At 44.0% G+C, this 25,175-nt stretch overlaps 1 protein-coding gene across 1 annotated transcript in view; it reads left to right on the top strand.

Moving 5' to 3' along the window:
- ROR1 (receptor tyrosine kinase like orphan receptor 1) overlaps window positions 1-25,175 on the top strand; it is a 390,155-nt gene that overhangs the window by 108,816 nt on the left and 256,164 nt on the right. The gene's annotated exons all lie outside the window — the stretch shown is intronic.

Below are 25,175 nucleotides of genomic sequence, written 5' to 3'. Positions count from 1 at the left end.
AGTATAGGGTTTTAACTTGAGTGGCAGTTCTAACCCATTGGTACCTGGAGGGTTGTGTTGGGATGAATTCTGAGGCTTCACCTGGCCTTAGTGATTGATTAGCCAAAGTTTTCATGAGGATAGGAGAGGGGATCATGGCAGATGTACCTGTTTCTGGGTCAGGTCTTCTGGGAGACAGAATTGCAGTAGCAACTCAGTATGCTGGCTACTGGAGTAGAAGATTGTAGGGATTGCTCCGGGAACACCTAATTCTACCTGTGGGACAGAGAATGGCTTTACAGGCAGGTGAAATTTGGAGCTGAGAGTTGAAAAATGAATAGGAGTTCGCCAGGTGAAGAACCAGGAAAAGGGCTCTCTGGGCAAAGGAGGTGGAGTTAAAATATGGAGGCAAGGGTTAATAGAATGTGCTGGGGAAAAGCCAATTGTTCTTTGTAACAGGGAGAATGAACAGCTTTGCAAAGACAAGATCACACAGGTAGTTTGGATGTCATAGTCCAGGAGGCTGAGATAGCACCAAGGAATACTGATTCCTTGATAAATATTAATCTGGAAGGAAGGCTCTAGTGACATTCTTTAGAGCCTGTTCTGTTAAACTTTCATGGCACTTGATTAGACAAGGATGACATACACGCTGATAAAATTAGTAGAGAATGCCATGTTTGGAAGGTTTGTGAATGTGTGGATGACTTAACCTGAAATCAGGTGTCTCACTCAGCTTGGATGCCCCTGACTGGAGGTTACTTAGTATGGAAAACTGTAAAATTCTGTACTTTGATTCAAACAACCAATTGTACAAGAACAGGATGGAGGAATGGTTAGCCTGGCAATGACATAGGTAAAAAGGGTCAGATTTGTGTTGTAGGCTTCAGTAGTCCACCCTATGATATGGCCACACTGAAAAAATAGTAATGATGGGCATAGACTGTTCAGAACAAAGCGTGGTCATCCTGTCCTCCACTATCATGTTCACACCACAGAAGGAGTGTACATTGTGTGAAGAGTTTAAAGATAACCAGCTGGCATGTTTCCAGGGGAAAGCAATCATCATGGGGAGGTGGTTTGTTTGAAGACTTTGCTGGAAAGAGAAAACTCAAGAACTGTCCTAAAAGACATTGAAGATTATTTGTGGCATAAGAATTAGATTTATATTTTATGGAAATGATGAAAAATGCATAGACATTTCTGGAAAGCAAATTTTTGCTCAGTTTCTGAGTAAAGCCTCTAATGATAAGATCTCCAAAGTGGAAAGGGCAAATGCAGGGCTGGACCAAAGCAGGTTTACAGTCCTTCACATGAAGAACAATCCAACCATTAAATATTAACACAATAAACTCCATGTTTTGAGTACTCACAATTATAAGCCTACCTTTGCCTACCACTGTAGTATGTTTTCTCTTCCTGAAGTGATGATGCAGAGAATGGGTTAACCCTACCTGGAGATATTGTAGAAGGGATTTTTATGTAAGACTAGAGGATCAATGCACGAATTTTCCCAGCTCAGTTCCAATCAGGGCAGATCAGGGCTGGACCTGCCCGGGGGAGGGGCCAAAGGAGGTTGGCCGGCTGGCCCACCCCCAGTTGGAGTGGGGGAAGCTGATTGGGGTGGTGGGGGTCCATCGGAGGTGAGGCTGGCTGGGGGAAGGAGCTGCAGAAGGTTGGCCATTTGGCCCTGCCCCCTATTGGGTAGGTGGTGGTCGGGGGGGGGGGGGGTAGGGCTGGCCAGAGGATGGGGCCATGGGGAGTTGGCTGACTGCCCCACCCTTAACTGGGGTAGGGGAGGCCAATCAGGGCTGGGGCCCAGGTGTGGGGAGGGGCCATGGGCCAATGGGGTAGTGGGGGCCCATCAGGGGCAGGACCAGCCAGGGGGGCCAGGGCTGTAGGAGGTTGTCCAGCAGGCCACACCCCTGATTGGCCAGTTTGCAGGCTGCAGTGGGCATCATAGCAACCGGTTCTGTCTTTCTGGTCTTTACAGCATTCTGGTCACTGGCTTTATATATCTATACTAGAGGCCCAGTGCATGACATTCGTGCACAGGGCCAGGGAGAGTATCCCTCAGCTCGGTCTGCTCCTCTCCAATCTGGGACATTCCTCTCATAGTCCAGGACTGCTGGCTCCCAACTGCTCACCTGCCTGCCTTCCTGATTGCCCTTAACTGCTTCTGCCTGCCAGCCTGATCACCCCCTAACCACACTCATGCCAGCCTGATTGATGTCTAACTGCTCCCCTGCCAGCCTGTTTGCCCCCAACTTTCCTACTCTGCTAGCCTGGTCACCCCTAACTGCCCTCCCCTGCAGTGTTCACTGCCTCAAACTGCCCTTCCTTGCAGGCCTGGTCCCTTTCAACTGCCCCCTCTTGCAGGCCTAGTGCCTCCCAACTTCCTTCCTCTGCTGGCTATCTTGTGGTGACCATCTTGTGTACACAAAGGGGCAGGATCTTTGACCACATGGGGGCAGCTATCTTGTTTGTTGAAGTGATGGTCAATCTGCATATTACTATTTTATTAGATAGGATAGAGGCCTGGTGCACAGGTAAGGGCCAGCTGGTTTGCCCTGAAGGGTGTCCTGGATGGGGGTTCCCTTGGGGCATGGGGCGGCCTGAGCAAGGGTGCCTCTGGTGGTTTGCAGGCCAGCTATGTCCCCTGGCGACCCAAGTAAAGGCCCTGGTATATGGAATTTATTTACCTTCTACAACTGAAACTTTGTAGCCTGGAGTGGAGTCAAGCCTCCTGCTCCCTCTCTGGCCAGCAACCATTTCTGTTTGAATTTGTTTACCTTCTATAATTAAAACTTTGTATCCTTGAGTGGAGGTCTGGGTCCATCAGGGTGTATGGAAAGCTTGGCTTCCTCCATTGCTGGGGAAACCCAAGCCTCCCTTCTGGTAGCCATTTGGTTGGGTTTATTCTGATTGGCTGGTGGGCATTGCTTGTGGGTATGGCAGAGTGCTGGTTAATTTGCATATTCTTTTATTAGGTAGGATCTATATCTATATCTATATTTATATCTATAGCTGTAGCTATAGCTATACTTATACCTATACTTATACCTATACTTATACTTATACCTATACCAATACCTATAGATATAGATATAAAAAAATAGGCATTGGGTTCAGTTCCAAGATTTTTTAATTCTACAGAGAAAAAAAAAATTATCCCAGTACTGTATTGTCTTTGCTGAAGCCAGAAAATGAGCATCTATCTAAACTAATAAAAGTAAAAAATGCTAATTGTGCCTTCACTATTCCCACAGCCAATCAGAGCAAGTATGCAAATTAACCCAACAAAGATGGTGGTTAATTTGCATATGCTAAGGGAGGGAGGAGTGAAGACTGAGACAGCATAGAAGTAAGAGGGAGGAAAAGCAGAAAGTAAGGCGGCACCTGCCAGAGGGAAAGCATGGGTGGGGCAGGGCAGGCAGCAGCTGCAGCTGCAGCAGCCACTGGCAGGAATCTTCCTGCAATGGGCTCCTAGTAAATCTGTAAAAATGAACATCTGTACTCCTGTGTTGAATCTCTTGATGGAGTTGACTTCCTGTTGGAGCAGGTCACTTGACCTGCTGTGATGACAGTGCATACTTTCTGCCCCTCACCTGGCCCTTCCCTGTTCCATTCTTAGAAACCACATTCTGTTTAAGAGAGAAATCTCCTCCTTCCTAGGCTTTCTGGGCCACTCATGTCAAAAACACCCATAAAATATTTGCATAGAAAAGAAGGCATCTTCCTATAAAAAATGTCTACAGCCTCAGGGAGGGCAAGACACAAAAAGGCCCATTTTCTAGCTCTGTGTTTTTGCTCAAACCTGCATGATGACTCTGAAATGAGCTGGCCTCAGAGAAGAGGCCAGACAACCCAAGGGAAGCCTTTGCTGATTGGCGTTCTCTGCAGTTTGCAGCTCTTCCTAACCCGTGCTGTCTCTGCCGCCAACACCCGTCAGATGTTCTGCCAGCTTCAGATCTGAGGCTGATTCTCGTGCCAGGTTCATCTGGTTACTGCTGAGTAAATGGAGGTTCCCACCATCACGATACTCCTGACCCCTCCTCTAGGAGAAACCTCTGTCCCAGCGCTGTGGATGAGAGGGAAGTCCCTGCCACAGCTCTCAGAGGAGGTGAGAGGAGGAAGCCGAAAATGAGGGCATTGTGCTCCCATCCAGTTCCTGTTCCCAGTTTCTTCCTAAACCTGCCTGTTAATCACATGTTTATGTTGCCAAGAATGCCTGACTGGCTAATGATAGCAGCGGGGAAGCAGTGAAAGGAACATCACAGGTTTTGCTCAGGCGGGGTAATCCCTTCCTGAGTTACAGGCGTTTCGGTGGCTTTGGTGCAGACAGAATGGCTGGCCTTGTGCTTTGCGCGCTAATGGCCAGCGGCCCCGAGAAGGTGGCTGGACTCTCTGCACCCTTGGGCTGTCCCCTGGCTGGTGGTTCCCACGTGGAGGGTGATGCTGCTGGGCTTGGTGCCCTCTGCCGCTCACCCTTCCCAGTTCTTATTCCTGAGTCACACCTCTGGCTGGGATGTGAGGGACACCTGGCACCACAGTCCTGGAGTGTCACAAGCTGGAAGGAAACTCAGGGGTCACTGCTCCCACCTTCTTCACTTTGACCATGAGGACCAGAGAGGTGACAAAGCTGCTCAAGGTTGCACAGCTAATCAGTGACAGGTTCTGAAACCTTGGCCTCTTGACTCACATTCCAAAGATCTTCTCTCCCCACCCCCTTTATTTTAACATTAATAACTTATTTACTGTTTCAATTTTATACATACATTATTATATTTTCCCAGTTTGTTGAGATATAATTGACATACATCACCATATACATTTAAGTTGTACAGCTTAATGGTTAGGAAATAATTACTGCAGTAAGTTAACAGCCATCACTTCATATAGATAAAATAAAAGGAAAAACAAACAAAAATAGTATTTCTCTTGTGATGAGAACTTTTTGATTTTACTCTCTGAACAATCTGTATATTTCATACAGCAGTGTTAATGGTCATCACCATAGTGTACATTCCAGCCCAAGTACTCATCCGAAAACTGGAAGTTTGTACCTTTTGACCACCTTCCTCCATCTCCCCTTCTCCTCACCCCCACCTCTGGTAACCACAACTCTGATCTTTTCTATGAGTTTGGTGTGTGTTTTTCTTTTAAAAGACTCCATGTGTAAGTGGATTATACAATAGTTGTCTTCCTCTGTATGACTCACTTCACTTACCATAATCCTCTCAAGGCCCATTTATGTTACTACAAATAGTAGGATTTCCTTTTTTTAATGGCTGAATAATATTCCAGTGTGTGTGTGTGTGTGTGTGTGTGTGTGTGTGTGATATTTTCTTTATTCATCCATCAAAGGGTACTCATGTTTTCCCATGTCTTGGGTATTGTAAATAATGCTATTATAAACATGGAGATACAGATATCTTTTTGAGTCAGTTTTTTAGTTTCCTTTGAATATATTTCCAGAAGTGGGATTATTGGATTATGTGGTAGTTCTTTTTTAAAATTTTTTTTAGGATCCTCCATACTGTTTTCCATAGTGGTTGTATCAACATACAGTCCTACCAGTAAGTGTGGGAGGGTTCCCTTTTCTCCACATCCTAGTCAGCATGTGTTATCTCTTGTCTTTTTTTATAATGGCCATTCTAATGGGCTTGAGGCAATATCTCACTGTGTTTTTTGTTGTTGTTTTTTTAAAGTACATTTTATTGATTTTTTTTTACAGAAAGGAAGAGAGAGGGATAGACAGTTAGAAACATCGATGAGAGAGAATCCTTGATCAGCTGCCTCTTGCACACCCCCTACTGGGGATGTGCCTGCAACCAAGGTGCATGTCCTTGACTGGAATCCAACCTGGGACCTTTTGGTCCACAAGCTGAGGCTCTATCCACTGAGCCAAACCGATAGGGCTCATTGTGGTTTTGACTTGCATTTTCCTGATGATTAGTGATGTTGACTATCTTTTCATATACCTGTTGGCCATTCACATACCTTCTTTGAAAAAAATGTCTATTCGGTTCTTTTGCCTATTTTTAATTAGATAATTTGCTTTTTGCCTATTGAATTGTATGAATTCTTTAGACATTTTGGATATTTAGCCCTTTACTGATATACGGTTTGCATCCTCCCACTCCCCCCACCCCCCCGCCATTTTTTTAGGTTGTCTTTTCACTTTGTTGATGGTTTCTTTGTTGTGCAGAAACTTTTTAATTTGATGGATTCCCACTGGTTTGATTTTTTAGTCTTGTTGCTTATGCTTTAGGTGTCCTAGCCAAAAAACCATTGCCAAGGCCTATGTCCAGGAGCTCTCCCCCTATGCTTTCTCCTAGGAGTTTTGTGGTTGCAGGTCTTACCTGAAGCCTCTGTGCATTTTGACTTAATGTTTGTGAGGGGTGTACTCGTCACACAGGGAGCTAGTTTCATCCTCTGACATGTCAACATCAAGTTATGCCAGTGGCATTTGTTGAAGGGACTGTTTCGTAAGTACTCTTGGTCCCTTGTCAAGTATTAGTTGACTGTGTATGCTTGGGTTTATTTCTAATCTGTATCCTCTCTTGGTTTAAAGCTGTGACCCTTTGAAAGGGCCTTATTTATTTATTTAGAAATTCAGCAAATATTTATTGGACTGTGACAGAGACGAATAAAATCTGTCCCTCCACAAGGAACTTGTAGTGCAGGGGAGAAGCCAGGCGCTCACACAAAGTTTTGCTCCTTGGAAAGTGCTGGCAAATAGAGGTAAGAACAGGATGCTATGAAAACATAGAGGGAGAAGTGCTTGACTGTGTGTGTGTGTGTGTGTGTGTGTGATTTGGATGGAGGAGACAGAAGGAAAAGCCACCAAGGTAATCTGGAGAGATAATATAGCATGGTAATGACCAGTAGGTGGGCTCTGAAGCCAGACCACTTGAATCCAAACTCTGGCTCTGCCCCACTGAGTAACCTTGGGAAAGTCGCTTAATCTTTTTGTGCCTGAGTTTCCTAATCTGGAAAGTGGTAAAACGAATAGTATTTATCTCCTGTGGTTATTGCAGGAGTTTGGTGAGTTAATGTCTAGGAAGCTCTTTAAAAGTATACCAGAAAAATCAGTTTGGCTCAGTGGATAGAGTGTTGGCCCACAGACTGTCTGGTCAAAGGTGCATGCCTTGGTTGCAAGAGATTCCTGGCCCTGGTCAGGGAGTGTGCAAGAGGCAACCAATCAATGTTTCTGTTTCTTTCCTTCCTTTCTACTCTCTAAAAACCAATGGGAAAAATATCCTGGGGTGAGGTTTAACAAACAAACCAAAAATGTACCAGAACAGAGTAAAACTCATATTAACCAGACCAACCAAACAACTGGTTGCTATGATACAGGCTGACCAGGGGGCATGCGTAGAACATGATGGATGTAGGCCACGGTGGGATGGTGGAGCAGGTGAGCAGGGGTGCCAGATCAAGGCAGGGCACTGGTCGCTGTCATTGGGGCGAGGCTCTGGTGGTTACTGAAAATTCTTCGCTCCTGTCGCCACAGTCCCACCTGGTACTCGCACCTGCTTCTGGCTCCAGAGCCGCTGCTCACACCCACTGCCAACACCCAGCGCTGGCCCTGATCGCTCAGTGCTGTAGGTGGGTGCGAGTGGCAGCTGCTGGCCCTAAGCACCCCTCTGGGCTTCTCCATCTCTCCCTGCTCCTTGGGGGAGATCGGGGCCTGCAGCCCCCTCTCACAACTGCTGCAGGTGTCAGAGTTGCCACTCGCATCCACTGCCGGTACCTGGTGCTGGTCCTGATCACTCGGTGCTTTCAGTGGGTGCGAGTGGCAGCTGCCAGCCCTGATCACCCCTGAGGCCTTCTTCACCTGCCCCTGCTCCTGAGGGGTAATCTGGGCAGCAGCTGCTGCTCGCACCAGCTGCTGGTGCTGGCCACAATCCTCCTGTGCCTTCAGTGGGTGCAAGCGGGGGCCAGTACTGTCAGCACATGGGAGCGGTGGCAGTGGGAGCAGCAGTGGTGGGAGCGGGGCTGCTGTCAGACAGGGGACTGGGAGCTGCAGGAGGGGCCAGGCAGGGGCACGGAGGATGGGCCAAGATCCATCCCTGTGCCTACTGCAACCTCACGGTCCACAGTTCCTTTAAAGGTGCACAAATTCTTTTACTGGGCCCATAGTTATTAATAAAAAGCTGTGTTCAAATAGTATGCTGAAGAATGAGACAGACCCCATGTTTCCATGGTGACCAGAGATCCAGAAACAGTAGCATAGTTGCTTATGTGAGATGCTGGTTGTACTTGGGGCTCCTCAGAGGGGAACCGGGTATGTGGGCTGGGCGTGCCAGGTACCCTGTGGAAGCAGCAGGCAAAAAGGGATTTGGAGAAGAAGGAATTCTGAAGGCTGGCATTTCCCCTTCACAGTTTAAGTTGAGGCCACAGAGGGGCTAGCATCATTCAGTTGACAAACAAGTATTGGCAGTATCTGGGGCTTTGGATCCAGACATGATTCTGGGCAGGGCCTTTGCTTTGAAGGAGCTTCCTTTCAAAAGGGGGAGACAAATGTGCCCGCAGATGCTGTGCCCTGGAGAGACACTGCCCCGGGTAATGGGGGAAAAGGAGAGAGGGCAGCATCTGGTCCCAGTTCCCGCTCCTCGTCTCTCTTCTTAGCATCTCCAACCTATCTGTTTGCTGCCCACGACATTTTCTTTCCTGGAATAGACGTTCAGAGATGCCTGTGTATGTAGAATCGATGCAACAGAATAGACTTGACTCTTCTGGGTGTGACTCCTCCTTTGTGTTAGAAAGCACATCTCTTCATGGGATGCATTCTCTTGGAAAACAGTGTGGTTGAGGTGGATGGGTTCTGAGGTCCCTTCTAGCTTTGGAATTCTAGTTCTTGTGCCTGGGTGTTATGGATTTCACACAAATTGTTTTCACTGCTTACAGGGAATCTGGGAAGGTCTACGGCATTAATTTATAATTCTGCTGAGAAAGGGTTTGACAAGAATGAGTCAGTCACACAGCTGTTGAGGAAACCTAGCTGACTACCCAGTTTCCCTTCTTCAGTTCAGGGTACCCATGAGCGTGTGTTTGTGTGTGTGTGTGTGTGTGTGTGTGTGTGTGTGTGTCTGCACCTGGGTCTTTCTGCAGGATGGTGAAGGCCAGTATCCACACCGTTTTCCTTTAGATTTAGAGAAGGAAACTATTTTCTTCTTAGGGCTTGTATTTTTCTGTTATCTGAAAGAGACTTTTATTTTAAAAACTAGAGAAAAAAAAATGCCACATACGCAACCACTCACTTCCACCCTGGCACAGGTCCAGCCGGGATAGGGAGCTCTGGGCTACCCCTTGGCACTGCTGCATCCCCACCAGGGAGGTGGGATGGGAGCTGGGGATGAAGTTCGAGCAAATTGGAGTAACTGCAGTTACCTGGATATATGATGTTTTTTTCTCTGTATAAAGAAGGTTGGAATGAACTTTACCCTAACATGCTCCCTCCTCCTCCCAAATGAATTTCATGTTTGTTCCAGGGACTGGACTGACAGCACAGAAGACTGAAGCCTTCTGTCTCCACCTGGGCAGGTGGCAGCGGCCCAGTGGGTGGTTTGGAGCCTGTCTCCGGAGAGAGGGCACAGACCGCCTCTGAGGGGAGGGAGAGGAGGTTGCCGGAGGGCCCGTGAGGAGCTCCCTTCCCTTTGTTTCCTGTTTGTTCGGAGGCAGGGGCACAGTGTGGGTGGGTGGCAGGCTGTGCCTCTCCACTCAGATGCTGTCCTTTCTTCCATGAAGACTGTATGGAGGGAGGAAGAGGAGAGTGTGGGACATGACAGCATCATGGCAGGGGGCCAAAGTTTTGTTTGAATACATACGGCAATTTTTTTAAACTTTGGTTATCTTAATCATTTTTATTGGGGTATAATTAACATAGATGAATGTTAAGGATTTAGTTCCTTAGTTTTACAAATTGTGTCCATTTGTAAAACCATTACCTGAAGCAAGCGACAGAACGTTGTCATCATTCCAGAAAGTTCCTCCATGCCCCTTCCCAGTCAGCCCCATCCCTGTTCCTCCTCTGATCCTCTGACCCAGAGGTGATCACTGTACCTGACCTTTCTCACCGTAGGAGACTCTGAGTGGGGTTTGACCCTGAAGGATTCTCATTGGCTGATGTTAACAGCTAAGCAGAGGTCATTATGTTAAAGGCACGGTCTACCTGTCAGAGAGCATAGTCTTCCTTTTTCTTTTTTCATTACACTTTACATTTTTACATAGAAGATTCCGAAGCTCTTCAGAGTGTTTGATATCTAGTATCTGCAAATTAGAACTATAGGTGCTAAGATTAATGACAGGAAATAGGAAAGAACAATCGATGATCCTTCTACTAGTTTCTTTCCCATAGAAAAAAGCCTTGTGATTAATCTCTGATAATATAATATATATTGCTATGATTTTATAATATATAATTAACTACATTATAATTATTGAGACTAGTTATTAATAATAAATTTAAATTTTCATAGCTAACATTTTAGTGCCTAATATGTGACAAGCATATGCTCAGCATTTGACATAGATTATTGATATGTAATAAAATAAACCCGCAGTTTAGCAGTTTAAAAGAACAAGCGTGTGTTATCTCACTCAGTTTCTGGTGACCAGGAATTTGTGAGTAGCTTTGCTTAGTGGTTGTGACATTGCCTTCAAGCCGGTGGCTGGGTCTGCAGCCGGAAGGCTCACCAGGGGCTGGAAGCCCCACTTCCGGGCTCACTCAGTTACACCTGCACACGTCCACAGGCTGCTCACTGCTGGCTTCCCTGAGAGTGAGGGGTGAGAGGGAGAATGCGCAAAGGGGAAGCCCCAGCCCCCGATAACCCAATCTCAGAAGTGACATACAATCACTTCTGCTGTGTGCTATCGGTCATAGAGATCCGCTCTCTATGGTGAAGCAGGAGGAGACTATACAGGGGTGTGAAGACCAGGAGGTAGCCATCATTGGGGCCTTCTTGGAGGCTGCCTGTCAGGCATGACCAGCCCCGTTTTACAGAGGAGAAATGGATGCACAGAGAGTTTCAGTAAATCACCAAAGTTGTGTCTATAGAACTTGACACTGATCTGGTTTATTGCACTGCCATGTGCTTTCCAGAGTGCCCAGTGCAGGGCGGCCTTGGAGAAGAATGCAGCACTTGCACGCCCAGCTGTGGGTACCCGGCATGTAGGGACAATGCCTGTTTGATCTTAGAGACACACCTTGATATAGACAGTATGAAGAGTGTGGCATATATCAGATTTGCAAAATTCAATGTTATTTAAAATGTATTATGCAAGTTCAATCTAAAAGGCCTCTGCTTATACCTTCCTGTATTATTGTCAGTATTTAAAAGTCTGTTTTGTAAATAAGTGTTCAGATATTGGGGTAGACCACTAGTATTCTAATTGCATGTGAATAAAACTACCCTGAGAGGAAGATTTTGCCTTTCTCCACTAAGGGTAAGTGTGGTATTAAATCCCATTTAAAAATATTTTGAGATCCATGGAGGATGCTAATAAACCCTGTGAAAAGTCTAGTCATGTTTAAAATTTGAGGGGGTTGGTGTGTGGATGGTGTTTTCTCAGACCATCCCAAGCCACCCTGGCTTACCACATCCAGTAAAGGACATTTTTATAGTTGCCTCCATTGCGAGAGGACCTGACCACTGAGATAAATCTCCCTGTCAGGACCTACTTAAAGGAATTTCGTTTTAGGGAAAGAATTCTGGGAGATTATATGGTCTCTAGCTGGCCCATTAAAAATGTAAACATTTATCCACTTTTTAGTGTCCATACCAAGCAAATAATAAAAGTTACACAGGCTTCTCAAGCTCCTTTTCTTTGGAGGTTTTGGAATACTTTACAGAAATAGGAAAGGGTCCTATTATGATCAATCAATTATGATTGATTTGCCGTTTGTTCTACTTATGTTCTATTCATTTAACATTTATTTTAAACCTACCGTGTGCCAGAAGTAATACATGTAAAATTACACCAGAGATACTGGAGATAAAAAGATGAAAAAGATCAATTTCCTGTCCTCAGGGAACTCACAGTCTGATGGAAGAGTCTAACAGAAAGAATGATGATTAAACCCTAGGTAATTTTGGCTTTATTATAAATCTTAGTGTATTCTGGATAGGAGGTGCTGGAAGGTTGCCCCGAGGTGACAAGGAGGAGTTTGCAACAAAGAAGAGGCAAGGGAGGGGCAATGGAGAGTCCAGATGGTGGGAGAGGAATTCTAGGCCAAGGAACTCATTCACAAAGACACAAAAGTGAGAGGTAAGGAGGCCTGTTTGGGAACAAGTTGTCTGGGTCCTAATTGATGACTCTCTACTTTCCGTTGATTTAGTAACCAGAATGCTCTATTTCTTTAGGCCTATTCCAAATACAAATGTGTTATTTACCCCAAAAGATAGAGTGAACAGTAAAGAGCTCAGTATAAGAATGAAACACTATTAATTCTGTCTAAGGATCTTCATTAGCTAACGAAGATGGCAGCTTTTCCCATTATTCTCATGTCATGACTAATCATATTTTAATACTACATTTTCTGCTTGGTGTTCATTGTGACTGTTCAGGACAGACATATCATATGGGTCCATCACAGGTCAGATATGGGATATATCACTGCTTCCTATTAATCAACCCATTGAATGCTGGTGCTCTCAACATTTATAGCCATCACAGGTTCCAGTTTGGTGAGAAATTCTATCGATATGCTTGATTTATAACTAAGATTTTCATCTCTTTGCATCATGAGGACTCTGTTAAATTAGCAAAATAGAGCGCGCTCTCTCTCTCTCTCTCTCTCTCTCTCTCTCTCTCTCTCTCTCTCTCTCGTATAAAGCTAGAAATACTGCAGGGACTATCGAAGCATGATATATGTCAAAACACTGGAAAATTATTACAAAGCAAATGACTGGAGGGTGGTGGTGAGAAGTCCTTTGTCTGAGGTATTCAGAGCTGGTGGAGGTGGAGTTACCTGAAAGTGCATCTAGTAGGAAGTTTGCAGGGGTGAGTGGTTGCCTAGCAATTTCATTTCATCATATACAAGTCAAAGGAAGAACGTATGGTTGCCTTTAGATTTAGTCTTGAGTCACCTTTCCCCTTGTGATTTTGTTCTTTTTATTATTTTAAAATAATAAATGAATTTATTTCTTATGGGTCAAGAATTGTGCTTGTTGCAGAAAATGCAAACACGATTAAGACATAGTTCACTTTCTTGAGACTCTCACAGTCAAATGGGGGAAAAGGCACAGAGAATCCTTATAATGTGGGGCAAAGGCAGCACTGTGCAGAGGGAGCTGGGCCCCTCCATACAGCTGAGAGTGCAGGGAAGGCTTTGGAGGAGATGACAGCAAGTTGAGTCTGAAAAGGTATTTAAGAATCCATCTGACCTAGAGGCCTGATGGGTCTTTCAACGAATAAAAGAAAGTTGGGCTGAAACCGGTTTGGCTCAGTGGATAGAGCGTCAGCCTGCAGACTGAAGGGTCTTGGGTTCGATTCCGGTCAAGGGCATGTATCTTGGTTGCAGGCACATCCCCGGTAGGGGGTGTGCAAGAGGCAGCTAGTTGATGTTTCTCTCTCATCGATGTTTCTAGCTCTCTATCCCTCTTCCTTCTTCTCTGCAAAAATCAATAAAATATATTTAAAAAAAAAGAAAAGAAAGTTGGTGTGGTTTATGAAGAATGACTTGTACCAAGAGCTATATCATTCTATGTTCTCATAAACACTTTGGGCATTGACTTAGTGAGCTGTTGCTGTATTTATTATCTCTTTTACAAACAAGAAAGCCTGGGAATGCATAGATAGGTAAATGTTATTTCTCCAAGCTCACCAGTCAGTGAGTGGCAACTCTAGGGTTGGAACCCAGCGTTCTGTTTTTACTGTAAATCCCTTGCTTGTGCAGGTCCATATGGAACTAGTACCAGCACTCCTGGGTTTGGCCACGACCAATGAGCCCTGTGAACTTGGACTGGTTGCCAGATTGCTCTAAAGTTTCATCTCATCTGCATAATGGAGAGAGTGGGGCTTGAGGCCCTCCCAGCTAAGTGATTCCCAGAAACAGAACTGGGAAGGGCAGTGGGAGTGTGTGTGTGTGTGTGGGGGGGGGGGGGGGGGGGGGCGTGGGCAGCAGATACCAGGAGACACCAACAGCTGCAATCATGAAGACCAGCTGTGTGCCAAGCCTGGTTTCCCAAAGGCACCCTCGCCTTGTCACTAGAAGCTCGGAAACTGGATGTGTTTGGGTCCATCAGGTACTTTTGCTGAAGACCAACTGGCAAAAGAAAGCAAAAAGCAGCACAGCCTCCTTCAAGATGGATTCATGTTTATGGCGTCTGCCACGGCGGGAACAGTAACCCTCTCTCAACAGCGGTGGGCACAGTGTACGGCAGGGAAAGTGTTTCTTTGAGAGGCGATTGTGCGCTTGGGCAGTAAACATTTCTGGGCACAGTGTCGCTGGGAGGATTTTGTATGGAAAGGTCAGTGAGGCATGAAACCTCAGACTTCTGTGGTACTTGCTGCTACCAAAGTAATGTCAGAGGCTTGCTGCTTAGAGTTCTCATGCTTTGCTTCCATGGTGTGGGGAGAGGGGCAGGAGGAATGGTAAAACCTTCACTCCTGGAAGGGCATACACAAAAGTGGGGCTGAGAGAGGCGGAAAAGGATGCATTCAATTTGGCCTTGAAGACAATTATTCACTTGTGTGCCTTTAATTGCCTATATGCCTGGTCAGTAGACAAGAGGCTGATTTTCGACAATTTTATTTTAAATGTATCTCTATGGTATCTAGACAAAAGACTTCGTTTTTGTGAGTTTCTTTGTTTTATTTTTTACCGACCGAGTATGGATTTCTTTATTTTTCTAGTCCTTGCTAGATTTATAGGCTTTAATGTTTTAGGAAATAAGGGAGACAGCAGTCTTTTTATTCCACTGATATCAAAGTATTGATAATCTCTGGTGATACTATCCAAGTGAGTAAACAGATGTGACCTAAAAGTTTATAACATAGGAAAAGCAATTTGATGGTGGTGATTATGCCATTGTATTGCTCTCTGCAGAAATCACTCCCATTCATTCATTCATTCATATACACATAACCTCCCACCTCTCCACACCACACACATTTTATATTTGTGCAGTTGACATTTTGTGAACCTGATGTTGATTCCTATCATGTTCAGGATTAGGCTCTTCACAGGAAGATATCTGGGCCTGGAAGGTAAAAGAAAAAGAAAAAAAGAAGGAGAAAAAGGAAGGAGAAGTAAGGAGGATCTGACTCTTCATTGTTTATACACAGAAGCCACTGTCCTGTGTGTAATTCCTCCCTCAGGCTAATGGATTATGAGTTGGCAGAGAGGGAAAGGTGGAAATGGTAGTTACAAATATTCTACAAATTGTAGAATAAAAGCTGGTTTTCATGAGTTGGCCATTAGTTTGGATTCCGAGTGGCCAGAAGGTCAAAATTCTTTCTTTGACAAGACTGACGCATCTTAAATGTACTTTCTTTAGTATGTCAAGTAGACCGAGGTCTTTCAAATCTTTGATGGCAGTGTGGAACATCCTGCAGTAGTTGCTTTACCTTGGTCCAGAAAACTCTTGGACATGAATTATCGGAACTATTAAATCACATTATTTAAGCCATCTTTGAATACTTTTTATAAAACATATTTGAGGACAGGTAAGATTAACAAAGTCTTATGGCATGATTGTATTTTATGTAAGTATATGATTTGACCAAGATTTGGGAAAAGTTATAAAGCAATTTAGATAAAATCTCATAATCTCTCAAGGTAGAGATGGCAACCAACAACTGGGTCGTTAGCTAATGTAAATCCTTAGACAGAATTAATAGTGTTTCATTCTTATAATGCATATATTTCTTCTTTGAACACAGGCCTATTATTCAGATTTATAAATACAAATAATAGTTGCCCACATTTTTCTTCCTTATCTCCGGTTAAGTAGTAGGGTATAATCTCGGCTACATTTCTGGATGAATGAAATGTTGGGTAAAGGCTAACACTCAGGATCCATTCAAGAAAATAAGCCTTGTATCTTGGTGTCATAAGAAGATGGTTAGAGAGGCCTTAGAAAGAAGACTATTTCTGTTTACTAAGTTGGAGTTTGAAGTTGAGGCAGGACGAAGTCCAATTGAGATTCTGGCATGTGAACTCTCCCACTCATCTTGATTAGGCAGCCAGTATACCATTAGCCACCTCTTGAAGTCACTGACTCTCAGACTGGTTGAGCTGTTAATTTTGAGGTTCTCTGTTAGTCTGTTCTGCCTCTCATTTTACCATGGGGTTCCAGGCTCAAAGAATTGAAAATCATTGGCTCCGAGGACTGAGTCAGCTATTAAGTAAATTTGTTCCTATAACATTGTTCAAAAATTTTTTATTTTCATCTGGATTGTAGATACACTATGTGTTTCTTTTTATTTTATCTTTTAATTTTTATTTGATGCTGGGTATGTTTTCTGCTCAGAAAGTAATACCCAGAAATGTCTTGGAGATGGCATCCATGAGATAAGAGATGTGACCCCTCTGGGTCCTGGATGGCCTCTGTTCAATACAGGTATACACAGGTTCACTAGATGCACTTAGAGGTCATGGTATCTGCCCCCCTATGAGGTTCTGATGTGTGGATTCCTTCTACAGTGCCCTAAATGGTTGAATCCTTTAATCCTTCACTCACAGTGCACTTCCTCTTTAACCAAGGCAGCCAATCCCATTGTTAAACAGCTTTCATATTACATCATACTTACTCAATAACTTCTACCATATTGTTAAAAGAAAGTACAAATAAAAACCACATGTGCACCTTCTGAAGTTGTTTTGATAGCAGGTGCATTTTTAAAATGATTTCTTTTGTGCCTAGATCACCAGGGCTTTGCTCAGTTTGTGGGTTATTTCTGGAAATATGACCATGAATCCTCCAGGTTTGTCTAATTTATGTTCAATAACTTGAACTCCATGCTATCTGAAATCTTCTCCTTTACTCTGAAAGATTTCCTTAACACTTGGTAAACACTAAAAAGTGCTTCCTCCCCCATTATTTTATTTTATTATTTTATTTTATATTTTTATTGATTTCAGAGAGTGAGAGAGAGAGAAAAACATCAATAATGAGAAAGAATCGTTGATTGGCTAGTTCCAGCATGCTTCCCACTGGGGATCAAGTCAAAAATCCAGGCATGTATCTTGACAGGAAATCTAACCATGACCTTCTGGTTCATATGTAATTGCTCAACTACTAACCCAAGCTGGTCAGGCTCTCTCCTTCATTTTAAATTGACTCCTTGAGTTTAAGTGTTCCTTTCTTCTGCATCTAATCAAGGAGCTGGATTCTGCTTTCTAATAATGTAATCAAGATAAGATGGTGATGTTGGTAAAGCACCAGATGTGACTGGTAAGTCGCTGGGGAAAAACTGCCTCGTCCATGGTTCCTTTATATTTCTTACAAGCAGAGGTCAGCCAATCACTGAAAATGTTGAGCGGTGTGTAAACATACACAACGCTTTGCCCAGGGAGACTCCTCTCTGCAGAGTCCTTTAAGTATGGCTTGCACATTTCCACTTTATTTTGGAGATTTTTCCAGATGCAGAGTAAAAGGACCTTTATTAATTACTAGAGGCCTGGTGTATGAAATTCATGCACTCATTGGGGAGGAGGGGTCCCTCAACCCAGCCTGTGCCCTTTCTTAGTCTGGGAGACCTCAGGGGATGTCCGACTGACGGCTTAGGCCCACTCCCCAGGGCCTAAGCCATCAGTCGGATGTCCTTAGTACTGCTGCAGAGGCTGGAGAGGCTCCCGCCACCACTGCTGTGCTCACCTGGTTTCTGGCTGAGCGGTGCTCCCCCTGTGGGAGCATGCTGACCATCAGGGGGCAGCTCCTAAATTCAGCATCTGCCTCCTGGTGGTCAGAGCACTTCATTGCGACTGGTCATTGTGCCATTGGGCTGAAACTGGCTCTCCAACATCCCTTGAGGTGTCCCGGATTGTAAGAGGGCACAGGCTATGCCAAGGAACCCCACTGGTACACAGTCAGGGATGGGGAGGGACATGGAAGGTTGGCCAGCTGGGGAGGGTCTGCAGGAGGGCTCCAGGGCATGTAGGATCCATCTTGCTCAATTCCGATCTGCTGGACCCCAGCAGTAAGCTAATTTATCAGTCAGAGTGTCTGGCCCCTGGTGGTCAGTGCATATCATAGTGAATTGTTGAGTGGCCTTAGCAAGTCATTAGCATATTACACTTTGATTAGTTGAATGGACAACTGGATGACTGGACATTTAGCATATTAGGATTTTATTATGTAGGATTAACTATTGAGTTTAGGTAAATCCCTCAATCTTGAGGCTAATTATAACTAGCCCCAAAAGTTATTAAATGTACCAAATGAATGAATAGGTGTGAGAATGCTTTGTAAGCTCTATCAGGTCATAAAAAGATGAGCTGTTATTTTAACAGTATTTCCTATATAAATTTTCCTGGTTATTTTAGCTCTCACAGTTTTGCCCTTTTTTGGTTTCACTGTTGATACCATCCTTTGACCCTTTCATACACCCATCTGTGATGCTGGTTGACCCTTCCCCTGGGTAGACAGACCTGCTCTCTAGTAGGTCTGTAGTTTTCATATTTTAAATTAATTTTGTACTATTTTTAAAGTACAACATATCCATTGGTAATATAAAATAATACATATAACAGATATAAAATTTAAAACATAAGAATGTGTGTTATTCAGCATTTATTGAGCACTTGTGAAATGCTTGATGTTGTGCCAGATCCTGGGATATCCGGATTCCCTGCCATGAGATAACTCTTCAACTGGAGTTGAGCAGCAGAGGGCAGGGTTCCTATCTAATGAACAGGGAAAAGGAGAAAGAGACTTTTTTACTTGATGAAATTGAGACTATATTCTAAAAATGTTCCTATTTTAGATTAAGTTACTATTTAAAATTGTTAAAATTTCTTTGTTTTCTCACAGGCCTGGGTGTACTGTGCTCAGATGTCCCTTTGAATTCCCGACCACAGGGTCTTGAAACTCTCACATTAAGTGAATATTTTTGACCATCTACTGCAGACAGCATTAGTTCTAGAAGGCCAGAGATCTTTGTCTGTCTTGTTCATGGGGTATCTCTAGAACAGAATCTGGCATGTCTAGGTACTTAGTAAATATTTGTCAAATGAACTGTGACATTTATTAGTTAAGATGATACTAGCTGTGATAACTGATAATTCTGAAAACCTCAGGGGTTTAATTCAACAAAAAGGTGTTTCTTGTCCATGTAGAGACTGATTGGCAATGTGATGTTCATGTCTCTGCTCCACATAGTCATTCAGGGTCCCAGGATGATGTAGGTTGTTCCATCCTCAACCGGTGGCTTCTGTGGTTACTTTAATGTGCCATCAGTCTCCAGCCAGCAGCCAGGGGAGAGGAAGAATGTGGAGGGTTACAAGGAGGCTATTTTTGGCCAGACTACATTTAGACAACTGTGATGGGTTTGGGCAAGAAAAATAGATCCTTGTTGGCTACTTCCCAGCAATAACTGCATCTTGAAAAGGATGCACGGCTGGCCATCTCTTGTAGACCAGATGCCTTGTAGACCAGATGCCATTTCTTTTCGGTTTACATGTGGGTCTCCCATAACCTGTGAGCTCCTTAGGGGCAAACGTTCTATTTTATTCAATATTATCTCATTCACTGAACACTGTAGCAGTTTAATAAATGTTTTCTGAATTGAAATAAGTAGCTTTTCTATTGGGTACCTAGCATCATACTAGATGCTTAAACATTTCCTGAAAGAATAAAGGAATAAAAAACCATTTTATCCAATAAAGGCATACCAACCATGGGACCCCTTGCTATTATGGTAGATATTCAGTAAGCAATTATTGAAAAAAGAGAGAAAAGATAAAGACAAAGGAAGAGAAAGCGGAAAAAGAGGGGAGAGGTGGAAGGAAGGAGAGAGGGAAAATAGAAAGAAGGAAGGAGAGAAGAGGGGGGCTGAAGAGGAAGGGAGAAGAGAGGAAGGAGAGTGACAAAAGAGGAAAGGGGAGAGAAAGAGGGTGGCATGAATGGGAGGAGAGGGCAGAAAGAGTGAGAGAGGGAAAAAGAAGAGAAAGGGAGAAGAGAGAAGGAAAGAGCACGCAGGAGGTTTCTGAAAGGTACATTTTGTGCCGCATCCTCACTAAATAGAAGGGTCTTCCTGCTAGGAGGCCAGGGAAGGCTTCACAGAGCCCCTTGCTCTTTGGCTTCAGCTCCTCCTTGGTCCCTCTGCCTAACTCTCTGACTTTAAGATGTGTCCACCCCACGTGGGACAAAACTATCTCCCTCTCCTCTTCCAAGGAAATGAAGTTAGTAAACCTTCTGGAAAGTTTGTGCTTCTCCATGGAAACACTACATCAAGTTTCCCTGCCACCCAAAGAGAAGCAGGAGGGGCACAGCACTCTGTCCAGGCTACCTGTCCCTTCCAGCACACTTTCCTCAGATCAGGGTGTTACACACAGATCTGGGGTGTGGACCCTCAGAGGGCCCCCAGAATACTGTTTATCTTGCCTCTCTAATCAGTCTCTCGCTTCTGGCTCATTCAGTTTCCCCACAAGATCTGCATTCAGAGGTTTTCCAGGGATGTGATTGATGGTCCTGCACGCGCAGGCCTGGGTGTACTGTGCTCAGATGCCTCCCTGAGTCCCCGACCACAAACCCGGCACTGAGGGCTGCAGGTTCCTGTGCACACTCACACTGGAATCGTTTGCCTTTTGTTTCCTTTTGTGCCTTTAACACGTTTCTCCCCGTGGGCCTCCTGAATTTCACATTTATGGAGTGCAATGCATTTTACCAGGTGCTTCCACCGCAGTCTCTGTGGCAGGTCTTCAAATGTGATGTGCATGTGCCTGTTGAATAGATGAGGGACCTGAGGCTTGGAAAGGTTCAGTGTCTGGTTCAAGGGACTCAGCATCTGTCCACATCGTTTGGATCCTTAACCCCAAGCCTCTCTCCAACAGCGCTCCGGCCCTGCTGTCCACGAAGCAGGCAGGTGCTCTGAAGGCCACTCATGGAGATGGGTTACCTGGGCACCAGGAAACTGGGCTGTGTTTGGATGACTGGATCCAACAGTGAATTTAACACCAAGAGGAGGACAGGAAACATTGTTCTCGGTACAGATGCCGTATTCTGTTTACAGAATTCCTCGCATTTCTGTGCAGAATTGGACAAAGCAGCTACGGTGCTGCTGTAAAATTGCTAAAATCATAAACTGTTACTCTTGGTTTTAAATATCAAACCAGGTGAAGGAACTTCTCAATGTCAGAGAAGGGGAAAATCGCTTAAGTAGCAGAATGGACACCATATGGCAGCTCTTTTGGTTTTGTTTTTGAGAGAGTGTGCTGTTTCTTCCCTCTAGATTCCCGTAACCATCTGTCCCCACATAATCCAGCGCTGGGAGAAGTGGGCAGGGACCTAGGATGGCGTTGCTGAAATTAACTTTGTGAAACAAGTCTGTGGACCCTTTATACTAATTTCCAACCTTGCTTCTGACTGATTTGGTTTGGAGAAAGAGATTTCCACCAGGCCATTCTTACCATTATGGGAAAGAAAAGTGACTGTGTATGACTTAATTTTCTTTGGCTGAGCGTCTAGTAACTGTGTAACAGAGAGTGAAGCTGTGGACTGTGAGTGCTTTGGGATATTTTAGAGAGCAGGTAGTGCTGTCCCCCATCCCACAGATTAAGAAACTGAGGCCTGTATTGTCAATACTGATGAAATTGTTGTTTCTCTTATGGTAAACATTATGTAAAAAACTAGAGAGAGAAAGCAATCTGTAATGCCACACTAAGAGGAAACCAGTCTATTTTCTATTCATACACTTTATATATTAATTGACATCTTACTGTATATATCTGTTTTAAAACACTTAAATATATCCTGAATATTTTCTCATGTTATCATTTCTCCATTTAGCCAACAAACCAGTAGACCTGCACACGAATCCATGCACCAGTAGCTCTCTTTGGGGCATGGCCTCTCCACGCCCACCACCCAGAGGCTCTTGGTGGCCCAGAGGCCCAGAGGCCCATCTGCAGCTGAGTGTGGAACACTTGCCTCATTACCATGGCGATGAAAAAAGCATTCTGCCAGACCGCTCACGCTGCCCACCCCTAAGGGGACGGGGGACTCTGGCGGGGCTGAGAGGACTGGGTGCCACCATCTTTGTGATGGAGTAATGGTTAATTTGCATATTACCATTTTATTAGGATAATGAAAACAGGCCGCACTTTGCATGGCTCTTCCTTTGTGCCAGGACTCCTCTATACACGTCACAAATGGCAACTCACTTTATCCTCACAATGAATCTGTGAGGTAGAAGTAGGATTATTACCCCCATTTCACAGAGGAGGACACTGAGACACAGGGGTTACACAACCTGCTGGGTCATCCAATGAGGAAGTAGTGGAGCCAGAATAGGCATCTGTGTGGCTTGATTTCTCTGTCTCCTGGCCTGCAGTAAGCTAACAACCCTTGGTGCTAAATGTGTATGCTGGTGTTTAGAAGGCTGACTCACCCAATGAGTGAGTTTGGGAACAGCCATGATACATGCTTGAGGTGTGACTTATTCACTTAAGGTTCTGTGCCCAGTCGAGCTCGATGCCAGCAAGGATTCTGAACCATAGCGGATCGCCTGCAGGTTTGCAGAGCTTGTAACATAGCAGCTTTACATTTGACCTTGAATGTTGTTGGCTGACTCTCCTTGACCTCCAATTTACAGTCCTTGACTAACTTAGTCTTCTGTGCAGGCACTTGTAAGAGAGGGTGTGATGCCAGTGTGCGTAAGGCCCTGCAGCACTTCTTGATGGCTTTGGGGATTTCTAGCTAGCCAAGTGGACTCAGTGAAAAATGCCACCTTTAGATTCTAATAATGTCTTTAAATCTTTCCATAAGAAAATTTTGTTTTAAGTCAAGGAACAGAGTCTGATTCCAAGTGAATTTTTTATTCCCCAAAGCTCCAAAATATACTTTTCTGATTTTAAGTAAAAACTCTCTTCATTAATTTTTTGAAGGGCATAAAATTAATCCTTTTAATGATGTGGTTTGCTTTTCTAAAGCCCAGAACAACCCATTCTCTAAGGTTTCCATGCACACCTTTTCATCTATTTATTAATGAAGACAGCCCCTAGGAGATGGGGATTGTGCTAGGCAGTAGACATATAAGACCTAATTCCCTGTCCTCATGAAACTAAGAGTCTAGTGAGGAGGACTGATAGACAACAAAGAATTGCACTACAGTGTTCTAACTGCTGAGGAGGCAGGTGAGTGTAAAGGTGGGAATAAGAAAAGACTTCTTGATGGTTTGATGTTATGGAAACATCCAAACCATGACATACTCAACTTGTATTTGCCATGGTTAGGTTTCAAGGCTCTTCTGAACACATTCAGTCTGCGTTTATAGATGTAAGAAAGGAGCTTATTCTTAGCTTTAACAAATCTTTGTCTATTACCTAGTTAAAAGGAAAAGGAGGAAGAGTTGTCATATGTAAAGTTTTAAATGTAATTCTGAGTGTCTTTTGCATTAATAGAGTCAACAGTAACCAGGGAGGCCTTGCAAATCCCAGCTCAATCAGACCTGAGTATGCAATAATAGATGCAATAGTAGACCCTTTAAAAAATAAATAAATAAATAAATAAATAAATAAATAAATAAATAAATTGGAAGGCCATGTCTGTGCAGTGCTGGATGAATAACAGGAGCTTAGAGGTTACTTGTAAGTGGCACCTGTGTCTGAAAGTACCCTGAAAGGCGAGGTAAGAGGTGTGGATTCTAAATCTGGCTTGGTCAGTAGACTCAGCTGTGTCAGAATCCACATTCATCTGTGTCACAGAGATCTGAAAAAATTCGTCATCTTGTGGTCATCGATGACTGGTTACCTTCTGCCTGGTGCCATGTTCTTGATGGGAAGAAGGGAAAGACAAAAGTATAGGCACCAGCTGAGTCAGCTGCTCCCACCTCACTTCTGGCTCATCCCATTGGCCAACCTTTGCCACAAGACCACCTCCAGCTGCAAGGGGGTAGGAAGAAGATTTTTAGTTAAGTACATTATTGCCCCTAGTAAAATCAGAGTTCTGTTACAAAAGGGGAAAAGGGAGACTGGATATTGGGTTGAAATCTAACAGTCTCTTAACTGTAATAAATGAACTAAGTCTGTGGTTAGTTCAGTGTCTTCACAGCTCCAGTTCCAGATCCAGGGAAAAAGTGTGTTTTCTTTGATTAAAGTCAGAGTTGCTGATGCCAAAGTTATTTTCCCTTCCTTTCTCTTTCTTGGTTGACGTCATTCATTTGAATTTTAATTGTGTTCACTTGTTTAGTTTGTATTTAATTTTGGGTTTATTTGTCCTTATTTATTTTACTAATTTATTTACTTATTTATGTCTTTGTTTATCTGGGAAACGCTACTGTTTTTAAAATTCAGAACCATATAGAAAGGAATATTCAAAAACACGTCCCTCATCACCATCCTTCTCCCCAATTCCCACTAGCCCATCATTTATACTTCATTTCTACTCACTCCACTCCCAGAGGCAATCTATCTCCTTAGTTCTTGGTTTAAACCTCCTGTATTGCACCAGTGTGCAGACACATGTGTTTTCTCATTTCCCCCACTTACAAAAGCAGTAAGATGGGAAAAGGTAGTATACTATAGTTCTTCTTTGCACTGAGAATTTATGTAGATGGTTATAAGAAATAACATAATGGTGAGGCTAGATAAGTATATGTTAAGAGAGGGAAGATGAACCAATAGCACAGGAAACCACAACCGGTGAGGAAAGGTCTTATGGAGGAGGCTGCAGTGGAAGTGTCTTAAGAGTGGTAAGAATGGGTTTTTTTTTCTAGAGATTGATAGAGAAGAGGAAGGGAAGAACCAGTAGACTAGTTGGATGGCAGCAAAGGGGGATCAGTTCAGGGCATCAGTTCAGGGAAGCCCTGCAGTGATGATACTAAACAATGTGAATCTTTGGAGAGGAGTGTGATATAGACAGGAAGCAAACCTGAGTGTTGTGTACTTTTCATAGGCTAGGGGGTTCACAGAGAATTTAGTGATCACCTGATAATTCATCTTGAACGGGCACTGAGCACACGTTATAGAGAAGGAAACTGAGACCTAGAGACTTCACCAAAGGCACAGAATCAGACAGTGGCAG

This window comes from Pipistrellus kuhlii, unplaced genomic scaffold, assembly GCF_014108245.1.
Source record: "Pipistrellus kuhlii isolate mPipKuh1 unplaced genomic scaffold, mPipKuh1.p scaffold_m20_p_2, whole genome shotgun sequence".
In the NCBI taxonomy this organism is placed as follows: Eukaryota; Metazoa; Chordata; class Mammalia; order Chiroptera; family Vespertilionidae; genus Pipistrellus; species Pipistrellus kuhlii.
Note: the sequence above shows the minus strand (reverse complement) of the source record. Positions and strands in the feature narration are given on the sequence as shown.